Source organism: Balaenoptera ricei, chromosome 3 (genome assembly GCF_028023285.1).
Source record: "Balaenoptera ricei isolate mBalRic1 chromosome 3, mBalRic1.hap2, whole genome shotgun sequence".
In the NCBI taxonomy this organism is placed as follows: Eukaryota; Metazoa; Chordata; class Mammalia; order Artiodactyla; family Balaenopteridae; genus Balaenoptera; species Balaenoptera ricei.
The window spans coordinates 18,324,548-18,349,955 of record NC_082641.1 but is presented as its reverse complement, the minus strand read 5'-3'; the positions used below and the strand labels follow the sequence as shown (position 1 = coordinate 18,349,955).

Sequence of the window (25,408 nt, the reverse complement as noted above, 5' to 3'; positions counted from 1 at the left end):
AAAAAATTACTAATTATTTCCATTTCTTATTTTACTTATTTAAAAAATAGAGATCATCATAATACCTACTGTATCAGCAAAGGTTGATTGATGAAAATGGAAACGCAATAATAGTAGGAATGTGATTTACTCTAGGAATTAAAGCTTGCACAAAGACAGAAAAATGAATGTCCAAACACAGGTAAGAGAGATTCAGCTGTATCACCACCTTGTCAATCTGAGAAGCCAAGCACATATTCAGCTACAGAAGGGCAAGTGCAAAGAGGGAGCTACTAGAATAGGAGTGTCAGCCTATTGCCTCTGTGAATCTACACAAAAAGCCCACTGGCAGAAGATCTGGACAATGAGTTGAGAGGGCAGTAGGACAAGCTGGAAAATTCTGGGTACTTCAGCATCTAACCACAGCAACATTCACTGAGTGATGGCCAATGCCACACTTCTTCATTCCACACCTTGTGAAAGTTCCTGGCCAACTCTAACCTAAGACTTGACAGGAAATTGGATTCTGGAAAATTTAGTTCCCAGTTTAACATGGTTGACAATAGGATAATGGGACACAACTTTATTGGACCTGCGACGATTACAGGAATTAATACAAAATTTGGTTCAACTCACACACCCGTTAAGTCCAAGAAATTAAATGAATCGCAATCACAATAGACATAAAGACACCCATCATAAGGCTTATCTAGTGGTAAAGATAAACTCTTAAAAGAAACTAGAGAAAAAGACACAATGTGTACAGAGGAAAGAAAATAAGCAAAACAATAAACTTCTTATCACAAACTCATGTCAGACAACAAATGTAAGAAAAACATGTCAGCCAAGGATTCTAAACACAGAGAAAATGTATTGTAATAATAAAGGGGAAATAGTTTTTCAGGCAGAAAAGTTCAGAACCCATTGTCCATGAACCTGCCCCAAAGATATGTAAAAGTAAGTCCTACAGGTAGAATAAAATTACACCAGACAAAAATGAATGAAAAGTGTCAGCAAAAGTAAATGCATGTGTAGGTATAGAAGATAATGCTTTTTATCTTGTTTTAATTATCTTTAAAAGATAATTTACTCTCTAAAGAAAACAATAACAATGCTCTGTGAGATTTGTGTGCAAGTTACATTTACTAATACAATAATAGAACTGGTAATACAGTAATAGAAATGAAAAAAAAGGTGCACTTTTGTACTATTCTTACATTGTAAGTTAAGTAGTACATGTAATCTGAAGGTAGAATGTGATGTTAAAAAGTGTCTATTTCATACCATAGAGCGATCATTGAAAAAGAATAATAGAACAAAAATATATAGCTAAGATGTAATGACATTTAAAAAATCGAGATAAGGCATGAAACATTAAAAAAAAAAACACACAGAGAACAGACGGGAAAAGAGAAAACAAACAGCAAGATGTCAGACTTAAACCGTAACAAAAATTACAAGAAACAAGAATGATCTAATCACTATGAGTTAAGGCAAGCTCACAGAGTATAAAGCTAGATGATAGAGCAAGATCAAAATATTCACCTTACAGATATCCCACATTAAATAACAAGACACAATAAGTTAAAAACTAAAGAACATTAAAAAAAAAAGAAAACATTTTACCGAAGGTCCTAGGCAGTATAAGAAAGGCAGACAAGGAAATAAAAATAGACATACTGTAAGGGAAGTAGAAAGTCCATCTTTATTTGCAAAAGGAACTATTGTGTATACATAAATCCTGAAGAAATAAACAAAACTATAATAGATTTATATGTATCTTTAGCATGGCTGTAGGTTAAATGGGAAACATATTTATATATATATAATATTTTTATACGTCAGCCACAAAGAATCTAAATATGGAATTTTACAGAATAATAGCAAAACAAATGACAAAAGGATTAAAAGAGACAACATAAGTTTGTAAAAGATGAATATAGTTTGAGGGTTTAAATGGCCTGCCTTCAAGAGATATTATAGTCACAATAAACAACACAGGCTAGTATGAGAAGAAAAAATGTGTGTGTGTGTGTGTGTGTGTGTGTGTGTGTGTGTATACACACATATATATCAACTGAGTCAAGAAGAGAGAAGAGAAATAGATGCATACATACAAAATCAATTGAGTTATGAAAAAGTACAAGGCTATTTAAATGTGGAAAAGAGAATCTTTGCAGCAAATTCCTCTAGTACAACTGGAAATTCATTACAATGGAAAATATATATCTTTCATTCAATTTTGTTATGAACCTAAACTGCTCTAAAAAATAAAGTTTATTAAAAATAAAAAAAAAGAATATATATTAAAAAAAACTCCCACCATACATAAAAATTAATTCCAGATGGATTATAGCCCTAAATGTGGAGACCTAAAATTAAAGATAAAAGTAAACTTGTAGAAATAAATGTTAATGGAAAATATTTGTGATCACCGGTTAGGCAAAGATTTCTTAGATATGACATAATAGCAACAATCATAAGGAGAAAAATTGAAAAATTAATTTTAAATTAAAAATAAAACTTCTGATCACCATAAGACATTTCAAAAAATTTAAAAAGCAAGACTCAGATGGAGAATACATGCAAAATGTATTTCTGACAAGGACTTTATTGTAGACTATATAAAGAATTCTTATAGATCAAAAATAAGCACACAAACAACCTGATAAAATTAATGGACAACACGTAAGCAAACACTCCACCAAAGAAGATAATATGCACATTGCAAAGAGGCATATGAAAAGTTGTTCAACATAATTTTCGTCAAGGAAATAGAAATTAAAATCATAATAAGAATTTATTAAAATTCAAACAAAATTACTAACATTAAAAAGACTGACAGTACCAAGAATTTTAGAGTATGTAAAACAACTAGAACTTATTGCTGGTGGGAATATAAAATGGTATAGCCACTCTGCAAAAATTTGGCAGTTGTTTTATATAGTTAAAGATTCACTTACTATGTTATTCACCATTTCCATTCCTAGCTATTACCCAGGACAAACAGAAATATGGGTCTATACAAAAGCTTGTATATAGATTTACTCATAATAATTCCTGTTTTCAAACATGAAACAACCAATGTATTCATCAATACAAGAATGCATAAAGCCATTGTGTTGTATCCATAAAATAGCATATTACTTCGCAATAAAAATTAATGGGCTACTGATTCATGTGACAAGCCTTGTACCTCAAATCACGATGACAAGGTGAAGAAGGCAGGCACAAAAGACTATATACTTTAAGATACTACTTATTTGAAAGTTAAGAAAAAGAAAAATTGTGGAGACAGAAATCAGATTAGTAGTTACCAGGGGCTGGACGTTGGGGAGAAATTGACTGCAAATTGGCCTTTGTGACTTTGAAGTTTGGCTGAAATGTTCTGTATTATTTGGGGGCCAGTTAATAATGGTACATGTGCGTGCACTCACTAAAAATTCCCGTCTAACTGATTATGCAGATTATTAATATTCAGGCTGTAAAATTAATTAGTTAAAATGATGTAACATTATTTTAGGACATATCTTCCCCGAAGATATGTTTATCTTTGAAATGTTAACTGAGTTGTGTATATAAAAAAGCATATTAGGGGGCTTCCCTGGTGGCGCAGTGGTTGAGAATCTGCCTGCCAATGCAGGGGACACGGGTTCGAGCCCTGGTCTGGGAAGATCCCACATGCCGCGGAGCAACTAGGCCCGTGAGCCACAATTACTGAGACTGCGCGTCTGGAGCCTGTGCTCCGCAACGAGAGAGGCCGCGATAGTGAGAGGCCCGCGCACCGCGATGAAGAGTGGCCCCCACTTGCCACAACCTAGAGAAAGCCCTCGCGCAGAAACGAAGACCCAACACAGCCATAAATAAATAAATAAATAAATAAAAATAAAGTCAGACAAGAGAAGTGCCTGATTATTTAAAAAAAAAAAAAAAAAAGCATATTATATACATCGTTGTGACTTGAACTGTGTTCTCCCTAAAAAGATAAATTCAAACCCTATCCTCTGGAACCTGTAAATGTGACCTTATTTTTGGAAATAGGATTTTTGAAGATGTAAACAAATTAAGATGAGGTCATCCTGGATTAGTGTGGTCCTATCCAAAGGCTGGTGTCTTTGACAGGGGACACAGAGACACACAGAGAAATATGATGATGGAAACTGAGTTTGGACTGATAAAGCTACAAGCCATAGAATGCCAATAATTATCTGCAACCATCAGAAGCTAGGAGAGACACATAGAACAGATTCTCTCTCAAGCCTCCGGAAGGAAACAACCCTGCTGAACTTTGATTTCAGACTCTAGTCTCCTGAACGGGGACAGAACAACATTTTTGTTATTTTAAGACATCAGGTTTGTGGTAATTTGTTATGGAAGCTCTGGGAAACTATTACATACACTTACTATCACACCGTTGTCATTACTCAAACAATTTTGAGACTTCCCTGAGAAACTGCCTCAGGCAGCAGTATGTTCTCAGTAACATTCTCTACACTAGGAATGTCTTTGTGTTTTCATGCTGGATTCGATCTATTAAATAGTTAAAACTGAATATAGTAACTTATACTACTTAAGATTTTTCCTTAAGAAAGTCCTGAAAATATTTTAATAAGAAAATAAGAAAAGCTGATACTTATTGAGAGCTTACAATGTGCTAAGCACTATACTTTGCTTTATGTTCAATATCTCACTTAATCTTAATAACAACCTTGTGAAATACATACTTACTTTATTACTGACACTTTACAGAAAAAGGCCAAGAAATTGGGAGATTAGATTAGTGTGCTCAAAGGTAAATAATAGTACACAGTGGACCTGCTAATTTCATTAAAACAATATTTGTTCAGTACCTACTCTATGCCAGCTAATCTTTTGAGGAATAAAACAGTGAATAATAAGAACAAAAATTAGATACAAAATAAATATGGTATGTATAATGTTCTCTACAATTTAAAAGAATGACTCAAAATAAACTGATTCACTTGAAAGGGTTCATTACAAAGACAGAAATATCCTGAAATATTTTTAACTGAAATTTCGTATAAAAATATTTTCCTTTGGAAGAAACAACCATCTTTTCTTTAGACCTGAGCTTTTTAAGTAAAATAAAATTGTTTCATGTTCCACAGTAGATAACTCAAGAGAAATCAGAGAGAAATGACTCCAAGATGTACTTAAATCCCCTGGGGTCTTATCAAGACTGATATTTAATACTAACCTTCTGGGCTGTGCTGTAAGCAATATGGTACGATCATATGGGAATCTGAGCAAATTTTTGTGGAATATCAATACTGAAGTAAAATCCCTGTTGCCTATCTAAGTCTACCCTAAACTAATCTCAAATGATTTTTTGAAAAATGTGAATTTTTAAATTACTGCTGAAAGAACAAGACATATATTAGAACACTGACAATGACTGAAGAATGCACTATTTTAAGTTTAGTTATTATCATAACTTAATCATGTCCTATAAAAGTTTTCAAAAGACTTGCAATAAAATGAAAGAAAAAATGAAAACAGTTACAAGTTGAATTCTACAGAAAAATAACTTATATGTTTATTAAAATGAAGATGCTTGCTTATTTAATAGAATGTAGGTATGGGACAATGATTTAAACAGAATTCTTCCTTACTGCCATAAGAATATTAAGTAATTCAATGTCACGTCCCAATTACACAAATCTATTAGAGCATAAGTTAATAAGGTAAGGCGCAATCAAATATTGGAAGACTCTGTCTGCATGCTAAGACTTTACCATTAAATGATTTTAAGTGGGTTATTCTCATAAAGAGTTTTAACTTTTAAATATATATATCTGTTATCCTTGTATAGAATGACTTGGAAGGGAGGTAGACAAAAGCCATGAGGATCAGTCAGCAAGCAAATGAAATCATGCAGGTATGAGGTGATAAATTAGGTAGAAATGGGTAAAAGGAGAAATGAATAACTCATACAGCTCTATCAGAGATAAAATTTAATGCTATTGTTTGATGTCATACTAGCCAAAGGAAAAAATAATAATACACATGATCTCTATTAAGATAACTGTAAGGCAGATCCCAGAGGCCTGGGAGAAAAAACAGGTAAGACAACCATGAAAATAATGAGTTCTAGAACACTTCAAGAAAAAGACTTATAAACTATGATGAAAAGAAGAATATGAGAGATTGAGTTTAGTGGCCTTTGAAGATCAAATTCAAAACATGAGGTAAGAGTTCATGGTCAAAGTAAGAGTGGATTTTGGTGGGAAAATGTTTGTTAACATGTCATTTTGCCCCCAAGATCTTCAGTTAATGTTATATCTTCATGTCATAAGAGAGATTTCAAGGACATAGCCTCAAGATGACCGTCAATTTTTAATAGTCTGTGCCTTCCATCCTCTTCAACTCTTAGTATTTCTCTAGGATTAACATAAATGCATAAATATAGAGAAATATGTTCTGGGCTTTGTATATCTACAAAGTAGATATAAAATATATGTACATTAATATATGTATGTATATAATAATGGATGTGTCTGGAATATATAAAAAGCATTCATAAATCAATAAAAAGCAAGATACCCTAATGGAACAATTGGCAAAAGATTCAAACAAGGTATTCACAAAAGATAATGTTCAACTGGACATAAGGCACATAAAAAAGTTCTCTATTTCATTCATCATAAAGTATAAACGCAAATTAAAACAGGAATATAATCTCACCAGCAGGGTAAATAAAAATAATAGACAATTTCATGTTTTGGGAGAACATGGAGCAACTGGAGCTTTCATATACTGTTGTTAAGAATTATAAATTAATGAAATCACTTTACAAAGGTGGTTGGTAGTATTTACTATAGCTAACCTACTTATACTTCGAGCAAGTAACTTCACTTGTGTGTATCTCCCCACCACATATGTTCAGCTAAATATATGAAAAAGACCATTCATAGCAGCAACATTTGTACTAGCTAACATCTGGAAAGGAGTCAAATGTCTATTTACAGCAAAACCAATTAATGAATTGTGATACATTCATAAAATGGACTACTCATTAATGAGATGAATAAACTACAACCAAATGTAGCAATATGGGTGAATGTCATATGCAAAATATCGATGAAAATAAGCTAGACAGACATAGTACATAATGGATGATCCCTTTTATATTAAGTGCAAAAACAATATATTATTTTAGATGTCAGCACTGTTGTTATTCACTTTGGGGGGAGGGGCAGTTGTAGTCACCAAAAAAAAGAGGTTGTGAAGGAGGATTTGAGGGATCTGGTAATATTCTGTTTCTTCCTATAAGAAGAAAAAACGTGTGTGTTTACTTTCTGTAAATGCATCACTAATACAAATATGATTGTGTACCATTCTGGACTTAGGTTATGAACTTAATAAAATTTTTTGTATTCAAAAATAACTTGGTAAATATGCTGAGAAGCCCTAAGAAGCTAAATAGGATATAGTGGTAAGTCTAGAACTGCTAAGCATAGATTGAAAATATGCATGATTCATTAAAATCCATGAAAAACTTGCTACTACCTCTGCATATCTAAAAAAATGAAAATATAATTATTAGTTCTCCTTGGAAGAACATATACAAATTACTATTATTTGAAATAAGTCTGTAGCTGAAAAGATTTTCACTTTCATTATTACAGGTAGCATGACTGCTTTGGAGTTTTTTGCAAAACTATTATAAATATTCAAAGTGATCTGTTTATCAGCCATTTAGTCAAGGATTTCACCTCTGCAAAGTCAGAAAGGACACTCTCTTCCTTAGTGCCCTAGTACTCTCTCTTATTTAAAACCTACACTATTTCTGTTCTTTACTGTGAATGCAAAGTTTAATGATCCACACACTCTAACCATCCAGTTTAAAAATAATGAAAAAGACATGTTGTAGGATCTGAAAAAAACTAGGCTAAAGTCCTCTCATAAAGACTTGTAATAACCCCATGTTATTACAGAACAAATATCATTGTACCAACAGACTGTCCTCGAGCCCATGCAATATCTGAGGTTAACTAGAAAATTCTAGGAGAAAAATATGTGAAGTCACAAAAGAGTCTCTCTGTAAACAGGTGATGACAGTAAAGATGTAGAAATGAAGACTCTAGATGGATCTGTTTGTACATCAGTGTGCCTGTTTGTACATGCCTATAAGAAATGCTTCAGCAGACAATAAAAAATCCAAAGTTTGTTCTTCTTTCTCTTTATATTGTAGCTCTTTAGAAATATATAACCTGATGGACTTAATAATAGTCACATACTAAATAAAATGGGCTTCTAATTTATCAAATTCTTATTTTTTACCATGAAACTGAGTCAAACATCTATACTTTTAAAGGACTATGAGAGGTAGAATGACAAAAAAAATGTGGCTAACATGCCCATTAGTAAAAGTGTAAACCAGGCAAATGTTATATGCTAACACTTCATTTCTTTCCAAAATTATGTTTTAAAATTGAAGAGTGAGATTTATTTTTTCTGTTTTTTGCATAAAACATGGAAAGCAGCAACAAACAAACAACCAAACAAAAAACCAAAAAACCAACTTTACTATCCCCTTAAAAATGAGAGCAGGCCTGCCCTTCAACAAAATAGTAAGATCAAAAGGCTATGTAATGAAAAAAAAAAATTCCAATGGGTGACATGCATTTCTGAGAAAGGATAAGACACATAAAGTGTTTCATCTAAGACATAACAATGGGAAATAGACTCAGCTACTATAAAATTAAGTTGGATCAAAACAGCTTAAATTTGATGACTTATTAAATGCCAAGTAAGGGCTAGCACGCTAACTTGGAATACCTGAAAGCCCCAGACATAGGAGGAGACTGCCTTCCCTCGTCAACCCTTTTCATAGGTCAATTGCTCATGAGAGGGACTGAGAACAGGGAGGGTAGACATACCAACTTCACAGGATGCATGGCTTGCTGATGTTTGGGGCTGAAGAAGGAGAGCCTAAAGCAACCTGCCTGTTCACCAATCCTGCATGACTGCAAGGTAAGGATTGGCCACCCTGAGCAGTGTGCAGGAAAACCATCCACACTCAGCCTGGATCTTGATGTGATGAAAGATGCAGCTCTCTGCTACTGGGGAAAGGAAGGAAAGTGAACACCATCTGCCCCAGATCTTTCACTGCCTGAAGCAGAAAATATCTGTCACTGGGGGAAAGACAGAAATATGACCAATATTCCCCAACCCCATACATCAATACAAGGCCAAGACTGACTACCACTGGGAGGGGGCCAGAAAGACTCTGCATTGACCTAAAAGGCAAAGCTCTCTGATGCTATGGGAGGTACAGAACACTTACCTACCACAGCCTCTTTAAATTCATGGCATTAAGCCATCTGCCCCTAAAGGCTGAGCAGGACACACACCCATCTCTGACAGTGCATCAGTATGAGGCAAACACTTGCTACAGCTGAGAGAGTACCAGGAAATCTCTTTGGGTTCAGGACTTTGCACTGAATAGGAGGAAGTGGTTGTTCGCTGTGGAAGAGTAGGAATGCTGAGAAAGCCTAAGACATGAGGCTCAAGGAAACAGGGCCTGTTTCAGGTTGCACTGGTAGCAAGGAAACTGAAAAATCTTTTCCCCACTGGATAAGTCTTACATTGGGTAGCAAGCAATGCCCTACTGCTGAGAGAGGAGCAAAGCACAGGGAGAAACCCATCTTTAGTAAAGTCTTCCTGGGCCTGCTGAAAGCAGAAGGTGGAACAGTAACACCCAGAGAGAGAGCCTCAATCATTCCAGGCCTCACGCTAAGCAAAAAGCAGCAGCTGTCTATCACTAGAGGATTTTCAAATTCATGGGGTACTGAATATAAATAAATAAGCAAGAGTCCCTAACCCCACTGAACTACAAGCTAGATTGAGATGGTACATTCAGAATAGACAAAACAAAGGAAATAATTTTGAACTTGAAGATGTGACAATAGAAATTATCTTACCTAGAGCACAAAAATAAGACAGAGAAAAAATGGAATAGATAAGTGAAAACCATGGGACAATATGAAAACATTCAAATATACAAGTACTGGAAACCCAGGAAGAGAAGAAGGAAAGAGAGAATTGGTCACAAGAAATATTTTAAGAGATTAAGGTTGAGAATTTTTTAAATGTTTAAAAACAAACAAACAAAACCTCCCACAGATCCAAGAAGTTCAGAGAAACCTGAAGTGTGAGAAATGCAAATAAAAACGCAGCCAACTACACCTCATAATAAAACTACTGAAAACGAAAGACAAAGGAAATTTATGAAAGAAGCCAGAGAAAACAAAGACATAGAATGAATTGATAGTAAAATTATAGCTGAATTCTCATAGAAACAATGGAATTCAGAAGACAATGACATTAAATCTTTAAAGAGCTAAAAAAAAAGTCTAGAAGTCTATTTCCTGTGAAAACATAGTAGAGATAAAAGGACAGAAACAAATCTTAAAAAATTCATCGCCGGCAAAATTGTACTACCAAGAAATGCTAAAAGATAGTTTTACAGATTGAAACAAAAAGATATAAAGAACAATAGAGAATAAATAAGTTTCTAAATACACAGAACTCAAAAATTCCTATGTTTATACAAGTATATCACTAAATTTTCTAAATTAAAAAAACACAGAGGTTCAGGGAGTAGTGTTCCTGTGGAAGGGCTCTAGTGAACTGGCTATGGGGCGAGGTTGTGCAGGTTGAACACTGGGGTAGGGCCCCAGGACCCCTGAAGAAACTGAGGAAGAGGCCATGACACCCAAAGTAAAGCAAAGGGAATGAAAGAAGTAAATACTCTTGAAAGTATCAACAATAAGTGCGTTTCTTCCAATCCAACAACATGGTGTATCTCTCCATCTGTTTGTATCGTCTTTAATTTCTTTCATCAGTGTCCTATAGTTTTCTGCATACAGGCCTTTTGTCTCCTTAGGTAGGTTTATTCCTAGGTATTTTATTCGTTTGTTGCAATGGACAATGGCGGTGTTTCCTTAATTTCTCTTTCAGATTTTTCATCATTAGTGTATAGGAATGCAAGAGATTTCTGTGCATTAATTTTGTATCCTGCTACTTTACCAGAGTCATTGATTAGCTCTAGTAGTTTTCTGGTAGCATCTTTAGGATTCTCTACGTATAGTATCATGCCATCTGCAAACAGTTTTACTTCTTTTCCGATTTGGATTGCTTTTATTTCCAGTTTTTCTCTGATTGTCGTGGCTAAATCTTCCAAAACTATGTTGAATAATAGCAGTGAGAGTAGGCAACTTGTCTTGTTCCCGATCTTAGAGGAAATGGTTTCAGTTATTCACCACTGAGAACGATGTTGGCTGTGGGTTTGTCATGTATGGCCTTCATTATGTTGAGGTAGGTTCCCTCTATGCCCACTTTCTGGAGAGTTTTTATCATAAATAGGTGTTGAATTTTGTTGAAAGATTTTTCTGCATCTATTGAGATTATCATATGGTTTCTATCCTTCAACTTGTTAATATGGTGTATCACATTGATTGATTTGTGTATATTGAAGAATCCTTGCATTCCTGGGATAAACCCCACTTGATCATGGCGTATGATCCTTTTAATGTGCTTTTGGATTCTATTTGTTATTCTGTTGAGGATTTTTGCATCTATGTTCATCAGTGATATTGGCCTGTAGTTTTCTTTTTTTGTGACATCTTTGTTTGGTTTTGGTATGAGGGTGATGGTGGCCTCGTAGAACGAGTTTGGGAGTGCTCCTCCCTGTGCTATACTTTGGGAGGGTTTGGGAAGGATAGTTAGCTCTTCTCTAAATGTCTGATAGAATTCGCCTGTGAATCCATCTGGTCCTGGGCTATTGTTTCTTGGAAGATTTTTAGTCACAGTTTCAATTTCAGTGCTTGTGATTGGTCTGTTCATATTTTCTATTTCTTCCTGGTTCAGTCCTGGAAGGTTGTACTTTTCTAAGAATTCATCCATTTCTCCCATGTTGTCCATTTTATTGGCATATAGTTGCTTGCAGTAGTCTCCCATGATCCTTTGTATTTCTGCAGTGTCAGTTGTTACTTCTTTTTCATTTCCAATTCTGTTGAGTCTTCTCCCTTTTTTCTTGATTAGTCTGGTTAATGGTTTATCAATTTTGTTTATCTTCTCAAAGAACTAGCTTTTAGTTTTATTGATCTTTGCTATCATTTCCTTCATTTCTTTTTCATTTATTTCTGATCTGATCTTTATGATTTCTTTCCTTCTGCTAACTTTGGGGTTTTTTTGGTCTTCTTTCTCTAATTGTTTAGGTGTAAGGTTAGGTTGTTTACTTGAGATTATTCTTGTTTCTTGAGGTAGGATTGGATTGGATTGGAAGAATCAATACTGTGAAAATGACTATACTACCCAAAGCAATCTACAGATTCAATGCAATCCCTATCAAACTATCAATGGCATTTTTCACAGAATTAGAACCATACATTTCACAATTTGTATGGAAACAAAATAGACCCCGAACAGCCAAAGCAATCTTGAGAAGGAAAAATGGAGCTGGAGGAATCGGGTTCCCTAACTTCAGACCATACTACAAACCTACAGTAATCAAGCCAGTATGGTACTGGCAGAAAAAACAGAAATATAGATCAATGCAACAGGATAGAAAGCCCAGAGATAAACCCATGCACATATGGTCACCTTCTCTTCGATAAAGAAGGCAGGAATATATAATGGAGAATAGACAGCCTCTTCAATAAGTGGTGCTGGAATAACTGCACAGCTACATGTAAAAGAATGAAATTAGAACACTTCCTAACACCATGCACAAAAATAAACTCAAAATGGATTAAAGACCTAAATGTAAGGCCAGACACTCTCAAACTCTTAGAGGATAACATAGGCAGAACGCTCTATGACATAAATCATAGCAAGATCCTTTTTGACCCACCTCCTAGAGAAATGGAAAAAGAAACAAAATAAACAAATGGGATCTAATGAAACTTAAAAGCTTTTGCACAGAAAAGGAAATCATATACAGTTTTGGGAGAGCTGCAGCTTCCACATAGCCCAACAGTGGTCTGCCCTGCCTTGGCCTGTGAGCACCCTGAGTGTTGAAGCAGGAGAGAGAGCAGATGTGACTGACAGGTGGACCTAATGCAGTTCCACGATTAACCACCCTGAGCTGAGCTGTACAGAGGGCCCCACCTACTTTGTAAGACTGTTGTCATCACCTCAGAGCTCTTCTGAATGTCTCTGACATCCACAACAGTCTTCACCTCCTTAGCTGGGATGTGATTTGCTTTTTTGGTCATTGTTTTGTTTGTTTTGTTTTTCCATCTTCTTGGATCCATAACTCTTTTTTCCCCTATTATCTATAAACGCTTCAAACTCTAAGGAAGACTATTTCTGTCTTCTTTTAAAAAATGATCTTATGGATTTAGATTTTTTTAATGCTTGTTATTTCATGAAATTTTTCTAAATGTGTTGTACCTCCTATCACTGAATAACCACTTAATCTTTATTTGATGCATCTGATAGTAAAATTAGTTCCTACTACATAAACTGATTTGGAAACTTCTGTTTCTTTTAAGATGACAGGGAACTTTATTCTGTAACATTAATTTAAAGGCACAATGTCCCATTTTAGGAGCATAGCATTTTTTATTCATAAAAATTTATAACGTGTTGAATATAAATGAATAACCCTGGTTCAACTGACAAATGCATCCATAGGATTAGATTTTGTAGTAATTTCTTGTGTACTTTATACTATGGGAAGATCATCACTCAATATTTAATCTCAATCTATCTTCTTGACCTGAAGAATTATGCTTTCGAAACTTTATTCAATTGAAAACATTAGGAATACAAGATGCACAAAAAAAGATGAGGGACATAGGTGATCAACAGCCTGATAATCTAAGACTAGTAGTTAGTAAAATCCTTGAGGACAGAAACAAATTACTTATAGTCCCATGGACAATGGCTTTTGCCATAAATCATAATCACTACTCAATATTTGCTTTGATTTTAAATCACCATATTTGCATCTGTCTTTTAGACTTTCTTCTTCAAATTATTCAGGGAAAACTTTAGAAACAAGTTTAACATATCTCTTTGAGGATATCTGATATAATTAGAGCAATTTCCCAAAATAGTTGCATTGTTGTAGAGAAAAATTAAATACCATATTCGTGGTACCATATGAGACATGGGAAAAATGCATGCTCGTCAAATCTTAAGTTTATTAATATATTCATCTGCTTCTCTAACTACGCCCTTTGATATATAACTTATAAAATATTTAACAACTTGTACAAGTATTTTTCCAATATATTTCACCCTTCTTCGGGAGAAAATTAATTCTAAGTTATGCTCACTAATCACTTTCTCCCATAACCTGTGATTCTCAAAATCTCCAGCCTATGAAATCATATAACTCAGCCCAATCTTATCAAATTTGCGAATTGTGTTAGTTCTCACTGACCTGGAGTGCTGTAGTTTTACAAAATTGACTTTTTTGTTTTAGTAGAGTGACTACTGGGGCCTACAGCAAGGTTTACCTATTTCAGGTCTGAAAGCAGGAATTCAGCAAGTAACATATTAGTTTTATCAGTTTACTACTGTTTCAAGAGTGTCTCCTCAGGGATATGGTAGTAAAACTCTATTAAAAATACTATGTCTCATTTGCTTGCATGCTAACACTTTTTCCCACTGATTTCCTCAGAATGAGACCTTTTGTTTTTGTTGTTTTTCACTGAGCCTTGGACATAAATGAAAACAATATGTTTAGTCACCAATCTGTTAGTTAAACTACATTTGAGGAAAAAAATTATGTAGACTATCATATATTCAAGTTTTAGAAATTCTTATTTGTAAGTTTTTCTGATATACTGGCATTATTAGTCTCTGTGCTATATGCAAATATTATTTGAACACATAGTTACACCAATATTCATTTATCAAGAAAATTAATTTGAAACATTAGCTGAATGTAATTATTTTTTATATTCTTGCACTATGGAAATAATTGTTTTACTCAGGTTACTGTGGAAATTGTTACTGTGGCCAGCCACAGCTGCAATCTAACTTTTGAAATGTTTTAGTGTCCCAACCTCCCGAAGTATCTCATTTACCATCTATTCACAGTGACCACATCCCTCTTAGCTTGCTTATAAATCTCACCATTAAGATCTGTTCTTGCTTTAAAAAACTTAATATAATCATAGCCTTACTTCCATGCAATACTTCTCTGTACATATTCTCATCTTAATTTTCCTCAGGTTAATTTTATTTCCCTCATTTCATCAAATATACTTTGGAAAATATCACCAGAGATATCTTTATTTTCAAATTTAATGGCCATATTTGGTCCTTACCTGTCTTGGCCTCATGAAGTAGTTAACATTATTAATCAAGGAGGCAGCAATCTACCAACAAAGATGCTGAGAAAGCCTCCTTCCAAAAGACTGTGGTTTTCAAAAGAGAGCCCCCAAAAGGCCATTAGATGGAATCACGAGGTACAGCCTCTCCTATTTTTCAATTTTGCTTAGCACCAGTTCTGCTGCAATAGGATGGAGCCATCCAACGGTAAAATATATATTTTAACATACTAATCTGTGCCACAGGAACACATCTAAATGCTGTGACTACTATCTGCTGGAGAAAACCCAATAAGATTGATTTCTGATTTCAAAAATGACCATATCTGTTTTTGGCAAGGCTTCTGGTAGTACAGCTGTGAGCTCCAGGCTTCACTGTGAATTATTTAACACCTAGAATCCCTTTGTGTTTTGTGAAAGGTAAACTGAATAGAATGTCTTTGTACCCATGTGGAGAACAGCAAAACACTAAGAAAAATAATTAAAATAGGACAAGTCTTATGAATGCTTTTTGGAACACAGAGATAATATAAATGTTAATTTTCTGCTTGCATTTGTGATTTCCAGTAGCTTTTTTTTTTCCCTAATTCCTACCTTCTGTGACTTTTTAAAAATGTTGGTTCAACAGATTACACAGATCATGTGTAAATGAATGTTAGATGTTGTGTATCTTAGGATATTAGAGATATTACAATATGTTTTTCTTTTATTTTTTGTCTAAAACATATATATATATATGTATATATGTATATGAGAGTTAGGTAAAGAAAAGATATAAAGAATTATGCTGATGAACAGGTATTTGCAGAAATTTTCTTCATGGCAGAGCTTAATGAATTAAAAGCCAATTAGGGCAGTTCTCCAGAAATGGGTAGTACATAGAAAATTCTTAATCTAGCAGAAATCTCATTATGTTATTTTTTTCAGAATTATTAATCAAAGAAGTTCTTAAAAGGAAAATGGAAAGGATTACAGTCATGTGCAGGTTGTATCTAAGAGTTGTATAGAGAGATTTAAGTGGAAAGAAATAGAGAAAAAAGAGATTCATGTTGACATGTTAGTTAAATGCATGATGTGTAGTGGGTGGTTTTCACTCATATCTCAAATCTTCAGAGACTCCCCCAGACAGGCCATCTTATCTAAATTTGTATTAGTCTTATTTTTTTTTCATTGTATTTTTTATTATCTGAAAAAATATATTTTTGCTTATTTGTTCATTGCATATCTCACTCTTCCAGTGCATACTCAAAGACATTAGAAAGTCAGAATCATTTATTGTTCTCTTCCCAGCACCTGTAATAATGTTTGGTAGATAGAAAACACCCAATCAACATTTACTGAATGAATGAGCAAACTGCAGTAGTGACAGACATGAATAAAATTTGCACATTTTCATTAGTTTTGGGAGTTGCAGAAGAACTCAAATTGTCTCTTGGCTCGTAAGATAAATACGGATAAGCATGGAGATGAAAGAAAATTAATGTCTCAAAGCTAAAGTGGAAGCTTAATTAACCATATGTATCCAAGAAATCAAGAAAAGAGCGCAGATAACATCTGTATTTGAAGGGTCCTTTGTCACAAAAACCAAGAATAATTCCACAACAATTTGAGTGAACAGATCCAAGGAATAGAAGATAAACAGCCATAAATTCCAACTTAAAAAAATGTCAGTTGTTGACCAAATAAGTCTCATGTTTTGGCATTTCTTAAGTAGTCTGTTCCTTATTCACAATACTGCCTGTCTATGTGTGCGCTATAAGCTAATTATAAGTTAGTCCATAGATGCCAAAGCTTAACGTATACTAGACTAACCAGAGAAAAACAGGATTAGTTGTGATGGAAGAAATTTTCACATATTAGGGTAATTCTGGCTTATACATGATTTGGCTTGAACTTTATGCTAACTAGAACAGTCTGTCTCATGGTCTATCAAACACACATTATACATTTGCTTTAATCATGAAAGAAAATGGTACATTGTCCAGAAGTAAAGAATGTATGTTTTGAAGATAGGGATAAACACTTCCATTCCTGGGATCCCAATATTTACTCCTTCAATGATAAGGCTCCCTTCCCAGGTGCCATGGCTACACTATAAAACTGTGCTGAAAACCATAATTCTCCAAAGTAGTTCCTCAGAGCTATCTGAGTGGCTGTCTCCCAGACTATAGTCCTCAGTTTGGCTCTAATAAAATTCTTCTCTATTCTTATTAGAATTTTTTTATTGATTGTTTTTATCAACATTGCTCGATGTAGTCAGCAGGATGTCAAAAAAACCTACCTGAGGTCACTTGGGGTCTACTTTGGACGGGCACCCTGTACTAAGAAGCATGGGTCCCTTGAGCACTACACCACTCCCGCCCCCCAGCTTCACAGCACTCTTCAGGTGCTTTGGTAAATTCTTTCTGATATCAGGACCTCATTATCTTAAGCAGATGGTCCATAATTTTTATTTGAGCTGTTGTCTTAAGACTTGGAGTCTTAAGGGTATACCGTTACCTTTCCTAGGTAAAAGAGACCTAAGAGGAAGTTCCTAGGCTGGGACTTAGGAGAATTTCTAGGCAGGAAAAGCCTAAAAGGAACTTTGGAGTAAACTGGGTTGGCTGACCTTTAAAATCTGGCTTAAAATTGGAAAAATTTGTATATTTATGGTCTGAAAAAACTGTTTGATAGCAAAATGAGAGACTAAATCTCTTTAGTTCTAAAGAAAAGGGACACTAGCTCCTTCCAGCCACAAGGCATTCTAAGATAACTAGGAACCTAGCAGAAGTGTCTGAGGCTTGATCCTCGTGATGTGTAGTAGTTCCACAGGGAACCTCTAAGTAATTTATGGCCTGTCCTGGGACACACACACACAAGGACTGGCCATCCACTGCTCTGAACCCCCAGGGTGGTTTTAGACTCCTGGCAGGAGAAACTGAGACACAAAAGAGCTGAACTGAGTCAAGGGTGACCCCTTGAGGAGCTAAGCTGGCAAGCAGCATACTTCTGACCCACTACATTGTCCTTAGAAATTGTTCAGACTTTAAAATAAAATGAAACTAAAAGATAATGGGAAATTGTGCTTCTAAATCTGACCAGCTTCTGGGCGGGCAGCCACCCACTGGAACTCCAGGTAGCCTCATGTACGATACGGAGCTGATAATTGCAAGTATTTGACAAAATAGGAAGATACAACAAAAGATAACTTAACTCCTTTTTTTTTTTTTTTTTTTAGGGATACTTGGGGAGCACAACGGAGACAGCTTATGGGCAAGGGTCCCACCCGCCACCCCTGCCTCCACCTCTAACAAAAAGGGCTCTGGCCATCTGCATCATACATGGAAACGTAACATTTTATTTGAGAAAAGTGTCCAGGGGACTGCCCTGGCCGTCCAGTGGTTAAGACTCCACACTTCCACTGCACGGGGCTCGGGTAAGATCCCTGGTCGGGGAACTAAGATCCCACATGCCACACAGCCCCACCCCCCCCACCCCCAAAAAAAGTGTCCTGCATGAATGGATAAACAAAATGTGTTATATCCATACACTGGGATATTATTGGGCCATAAGAAGGAATGAAGAATGAAGTATTGGGGGAAGGCACAAACTAGGAGTTTAGGATTATCAGATACACTCTACTATATATAAAATAGATAAACAAGGACCCATTGTATAGCACAGGGAACTATACTCAATATCCTGGAATAACCTGTAATGGAAAGGAACCTGAAAAAGAATATATATGTATAAATGAATCACTCTGCTGTGCACCTGAAACCAATACAACATTGTAAATCAACTCTACTTCAACTAAAAAAAAAGGAATGACTTACTGATACAGGGTACAATGTACATGAACTTTGAAAAGAGTATGCGAAACAAAAGAAGCCAGACACAATGGCCACATACGATCTCACCTGAATACACGAAATATTCAGAAAAGACAAATCTAAGGAGACAGAAAACAGATTAGTGGTTGCCTGGAGCTGGGCTTAGAAACAGGCAGTTACTGCAGATGGGCACCAGCCATCTTTTGGGGATGTCATCTTAAAATGGGTCATGGTGGTTGCAGAACTCTGCAAATTTACTAAAACAACAACTACCAACAAATACTGAATAAGTACACTTAAAGCAGGTGAATTTTATGGTATGTAACTTTACCTTAACAAAGCTCTCACGTTAAAAAATATATATATAAAATGGGTGCTGCAGATTAAAGGGTGGGAAGAGTCACTGTTCTCCAAACCCCTCATTTTTATACTCAGGCAGACTGAGACCTTTAAGTGAGAGCGCTACTTACCAGCACAATCAAGACTAAAGGGCCACAGGAAACGAAATTCTCCAGTTCAACTCAAATCTTAAGCCACTCTCAAAGGACACTTGGAAGTGTCCTTCAGAATCTAAAGTAACTTGTAAATATTTAACTTAATCTGCATAGGCAAACAGGCCAAAAGTCTCAGGAGATCTAACCCAAACAAGGGGTACACATCTTAATGAACATATGTAGACGGTGTATAACAGTCTCAGGCAGCACATTCAGGACAGGGCAAGGCAAGATTTTAAGATCCCACAGGTCTGAAAGGCATTCTGGTTCTGAGAGTCAACCAGAGCCTCCCGGACCCAACTTGCCGACGAGCTTCTTACCCCGCATTTTTGAAAAATCAGTGGAGCAGTGCGTACAGACCGAGACGGGGCAGAGAACCGAGGTCCCTTAAGATCTGATACCAGCTCCCTCTGGGAGCAGACCGAGAACTGCGGTCTGTTCGGAGGCGGAGGGCCAGGGCCAGGGCCAGGGCCAGGCATATGGTTTGACTCCGTTAAAGTGTATTTCAGATAAAGAAAACGGTGAAATGGAGCAAGCTACCGAAGCGTGTCAACACGCAAAGAGGGCCACGCGGGGACACCAGCCGGGAGCCGGGCCGGTCTGGGGCGAGCGGAGGGGACCGCGAGGCTCCCACGGGCAGGCATGCAGTGCACCGGAGCGTCAAGCCGCCCGTCCTCCCCGCGCCCCGCACCGTCGCCCTCGCACCGCCCAGTCGGCGCCCCGCGGTTCCCGGGGCGCAACGAGGCCACGCCGCCGCCCGCCGCCCCCGCCAGCGCAGACCCCCGCCCTCGGGGCCTCGAGCACGCCGGGCACGCCGGAGAGCACGGACGGCCGCGCGGGTACGGAGAAGCGGCGGCTCCTGGGAGCCGGCCGCCTGACGTACCTGCGGCGGCCTCACGCTCGGGTCCGCCCGGTCCGGGATAACGGCGCCTCCGCGGCGAACACGCCTGGATCTCCATGCGGGGTGTTTACTCCCAACGCTCGCGATCCTGCGCGATCCGGGCGGGGAGACCAACGGCCTGGAGCGCCGGCCCCGCCGGCCGTGCGTGCCCTGCGTGCGCGCTCTGGACGCCGGGGGCCCAACTTAACTCTTAATTGGCCGAGATGGGGCTCTTTTGACATTCCTAAACTGTTTTTTTTTTTTTGCATACACAGCTAGGAAAAAAAAAAAAGCTGGCTTGATGAAATATCTTTTCAAAATTCTGACCCTAAGGGAACAAAAGTACTCCTAGGAGAAAGCTTCAGGTTATAACTCTTATTATGTCCTTGAAACGTAAACACAGACCACATTGCCTGAGACTACATCCTTTGCTCAATCAGTAGAACCCAAAACTGAAAAAAACAAAGGGGGGTGGGGGGTGGGAAAGAGGCATTTTTAACCTCAAGCAAGTAAATTTAACTTATTCCAACTTTTATTTACAAACTAGTGAGTTTACATTGTAATACCTGATTCACGACTAAGTTTTAAAATGAAGCTATGAGATCTCTGCTTGTGTCTGTTTACATGTCTGTGCGTACATTAGAGACATGATATATCATTACCTTCAAATGATCTTATCAAAATTAGTTTGTAAAAGAGCTCTATTTAATTGACTTAAAATAAGTGCTTAAAAATTAAGTATTTCTAAATGTAATGGAAACCAAACTGAATTTTTTAAAGGATCAGGTGATCTAAGACTATACTTTAATGAATGAAAACAAGTTTACATTTACTGGTTTAATTAAATAGGTCTATCTTCACAGTTAACAACCTGAAGTATAAAACTTTTATTGTACCTAAGTTTACTAAACGTCAAATAAGTTCACATTATCTCTGTTACAGATTTGTCAGCAAGAAAGCCAAAATTGGGTATAATGATTTATTTGTAAATTAAGTAATATAAATGAGATAAAAGCTTTCAGATGAACTCTAAGAATAATTATGTTTTATGGTATGGCTACTTCAATTAGTTTCTCCAAATCTTTTTGATAACTTGAAATTTTAGCTTTGCTATGTTAAGTTAAATGATAGGGATTCATTGAATATCCAGATCATTTTCAAATTAGATGAAATATTGAAACATTAATTGCTAAGTAAGTCAAAGTTTACCTATTTTGTCTTATTAAAGAAAAACTAAAGATGCTTTGGTTTATTGGACACACATCTTGTACCACATTGAGGAAAGTAATTATGTTGTTAGAAAATGTATGTTTCTAGAGGTTATGGAATATACTTATAAATTTACCAATCAGGAAATGCTGGTATGACAGACAGTTCACAATTGCTTGCTTCTTGGTTTTTGCTAGAGATTGGGGTTTCAAGGGTTAAGAATTCTGACTAATGAATGTGATTGGAACTACTAAAGATAATAAGAGAAATATTTCCATGAAAGGAAAGTAGGGTGTGTGTTTTCCATAAAAGATGGTATGAGGAATGGAAATGTATTTTTGGTGAGGGAAAATAAAGTAATTTTGTCCCAAAGCTGGTTATTTCCAAATTCAAAAGAAAATAAGTGACAAACTAATGTGGCTATAGAAAGTTGTAGAAGGTGTGTGGAAAAGGAACCCTGAGAAAAGAGTTCTCGGGACTGACTAATATTGGAATGGATTTAATTAAGTGAATTTTGATATTAAAAGTCAGTTGGTGCAAAGTTTGAATTAGATTTTCTCTCTGTTAGGTGACAGAGTTTTCTTGAGGTATTGATCTGCTTTTGATAACAAATTGTAAAGTTTCTTTACTTTTTAAGCAGTCTGTTGTAACTTTCTGTATTTGCCCTTGAAATCATTTATTGTCACTTTGGTTGAGTGCATAAGTATTGTTTCATACTGACTTACGATCCTACTTAGCCAAGTGTTTTTAAAACCTTTTGATGTCTTTGACAAACTTCCTCAAATCAAATTCTAAATGAAGGTTTTTTGACCTTTAGGTAACTTTGGGATGCTTCAGAAGGCACCTGAAGCATCTCAAAGATAGAAATTAAACTTAATTAAATCCATTCCAATATTAGTAACCAACAAGGACCTACTGTATAGCACAGGGAACTCTGCTCAATATTATGTAACAAACTAAATGGGAAAAGAATTTGAAAAAGGATAGATACATGTATATGTATAACTGAATCACTTTGCTGTACACCTGAAACTATCACAACATTGTTAATCAACTATACTCCAATATAAAATACAAAGTTAAAAAAATAAACTTAGGCTTATTGGGTATGTTAAATCACATGGGAAACACTGTCAAATGAGTGATGGTAAATCTTCTTAGGTTATATAGTATGGGTAAATGATATAAACATATGTTGTAGAGATTATATGAAATTGCTAAAATTTGGATATATTCTGGTTTAATGTTATTAGTCATAATTTTAGTTATTATTTTACAATTGTTGTATGTCACAAAAATAACCTTAACCCTGCAACTTTGCTTCCAGAACCACAAGAAGAAAATGACCACAGCTGCATTTTAGAAACAGATTATCTTCTTACTCCTAGGAATAATTTACAAGAAGATTCTACTGATAATGCTGGTCTACTTTGGTTTACAGATGGGTCCTACTTAAAAAATGATTGAGGGCATTACCAAGATGGATATGCAGAAACATCCACAATGGACATAACTGAAAGTTCTTTTTTACCAAAAAACAAAGTCAGCACAAGCAGAATTAATTGCTTTAACTTGAGCTCATCAACTCATCAACGAGCTAAAGGTCAGGTAGCAAATGTTTATGCTGACAGTCATTATGCCTTTGAAGTGGCACATGACTTTGGAATGCTACGGAAACATCAAGGGTTTATTAAAGCTTGATGCTATAATCAGGAAAGCTTATTAAAAAATATTAAAAAATGGAAAACAGGTTGCAGGACTATTAAGTGGTATACAACTACCAAAACAGTTGGCAATTATTAAAATACCAGTGCATTCCAAATCTGACAGTATGGAAGCTAAAGGAAATCAGCTTATTGATGAGGCAGCCAAAGAGGCAGCTTTCAATACCCATTCTGTCTAGCCTTGAGAATGGTCAGCGCTCTCTGCTAACCCTGCCAACCCAGTGAAAGATTTCCATCTGCCCGCTCAAGAAATATGCCATTGAAGAAGAGCAATAAATAGGGCAACAATAAGGGGGAATTTTGGACCTGTCACACAAATATAATTTGGAAATAATTAAACAAACAAACAAACTATAGTGCCTGTTGGAGCTCAAATGCCATTACCCCAGCATGTACATTCTTTAACTCATTGGACACCTGAGAAAATGGTTTTATGGGGAAAACACTATGTTTGGAAAATTTCTCCCACGATGGCTCATAAAGTATATGCTTGTTTTAGTATCTACCCTAAATATAATCCCAGAAAATCACTTCATGGGTCACAAGGCCACTTTCTCTTCCTAAGGGTCCCTTCGAGGTATAGCAATTGGACTTTGTCTGAATGTCACCGTCTCAAGAATATAAATATATCTTGGTAATGATCTGTATGTTTTCACACTGAGTTGAAGCTTTTCCTTGAAGAAGAGCAATGGCTATAAGGTTAAATTGCTATTTGAAAGGATAATTCTTGTTTGGGGAATTCCTTCCAAGTTACACAGTTACCAGGGAAATTATTTTACTGGACAAATAATTAAATCTATTTGTGACATATGGCCAATAATGCAGCATTTTCACTGCACTTATCACCCCCAATCTTTGGGACTGGTGGAAAGAATTAATGTCACTATCAAAACTCAATTGGCAAAACCTTCAGAAGCATTTAATCTCTCATGGGCAAAAGCTCTTCTGCTAGTGCTTCTCAAACTTAGGTCTATACATTTTGCTAAACATCAGCTGTCTCCTTTTGAAATACTAACAGGACACCCTATGTAATTAGATGAGGGAATATGTGCACAAACCTTACTCAAGGGAGATATATTACATTGTTGTCAGGGTCTTATTGAGGCACTTAAAAGAAATGCAAAGTTGGTAGCTAATTCCTTTCACAGTGAGCTCCCCAGAAACAAAGACCTTGAGGATCATGGATTACAATCTGGAGATTTTGTTAATTAGAAAACACATCAAATCAAAGACTTTTTGTAGCCATGTCAGAAAGGACCTTATTAGGTATTATTAACTAATCCATGCACTGCCAAATTAAAAGCCATAGACTGATGGATTCACATCCCTCATTTCAAAAAGGGTTTTTGCATTGGACTGGTCTGTAGAGAGGAATGCTGACCTCAGACTTAAGTCAGTGCTCAAACAGAGGAGAAAGAACACCCACACCAGGAGGAAAAGATGACAGCAGTGGTAGACAGCTGACCCAAGAATCAGAACCAGGACTGTATGACCCATCCTACTAGTTCAAATGAACTGGTTTCTAAACATCTGTCTCACTATGAAAATTGAAAGTTATTTTTTTTTAAATGAAAGTTATTGTTTTACTTCTAGCTATACTTTTGCCTCAATGCTCATTATGGAAAGAAAATTATCTGGTAAAGTTGTCACAAAGTATAGCTACTGGGGGCAATCTAACCGATTGGTTGGATCTCTCATCAAATTCCTCAGTCAATAAAAATACTGATATAAGCCCTTCGTAATTCCTGTCACCGACTTTTCAGATGTTCCTAAAATTACCACTCAACTAGACTAACCTCTGTCTGGCCTTCAGGTTCAAATTCTTCAACATATTAATGGATCCATCCCTTGTCTGATACTATCCTCAGTTCTTAGAGACTGAGCACAGATTACCCCAAGGCTCCTTTGCCCCATCTCTTACTTGATGAACAAATGTCTTAAAGAGAAAAAACATGAGTAAGTTATGCCAGTAACTCCCATATGTTAAATACAGTAC

General features: G+C 36.1%; 1 long non-coding RNA gene across 37 annotated transcripts in view; it reads right to left on the bottom strand.

The window, feature by feature from the left end:
• Window positions 1–25,408, bottom strand: part of LOC132362148 (uncharacterized) — a 322,664-nt gene that overhangs the window by 271,053 nt on the left and 26,203 nt on the right. For 12 of the 37 annotated variants that reach the window (XR_009502252.1, XR_009502279.1, XR_009502282.1 and 9 more), the window contains exon 1: window positions 20,483–20,658. The exons of 1 other annotated variant lie outside the window; for it this stretch is intronic. This is a non-coding gene — a long non-coding RNA (uncharacterized LOC132362148). Of the gene's footprint in view, window positions 1–20,482; window positions 20,677–25,408 lie in introns of those variants that run through there. 24 more of the 37 variants (XR_009502276.1, XR_009502267.1, XR_009502272.1 and 21 more) reach the window with 12 other exon arrangements.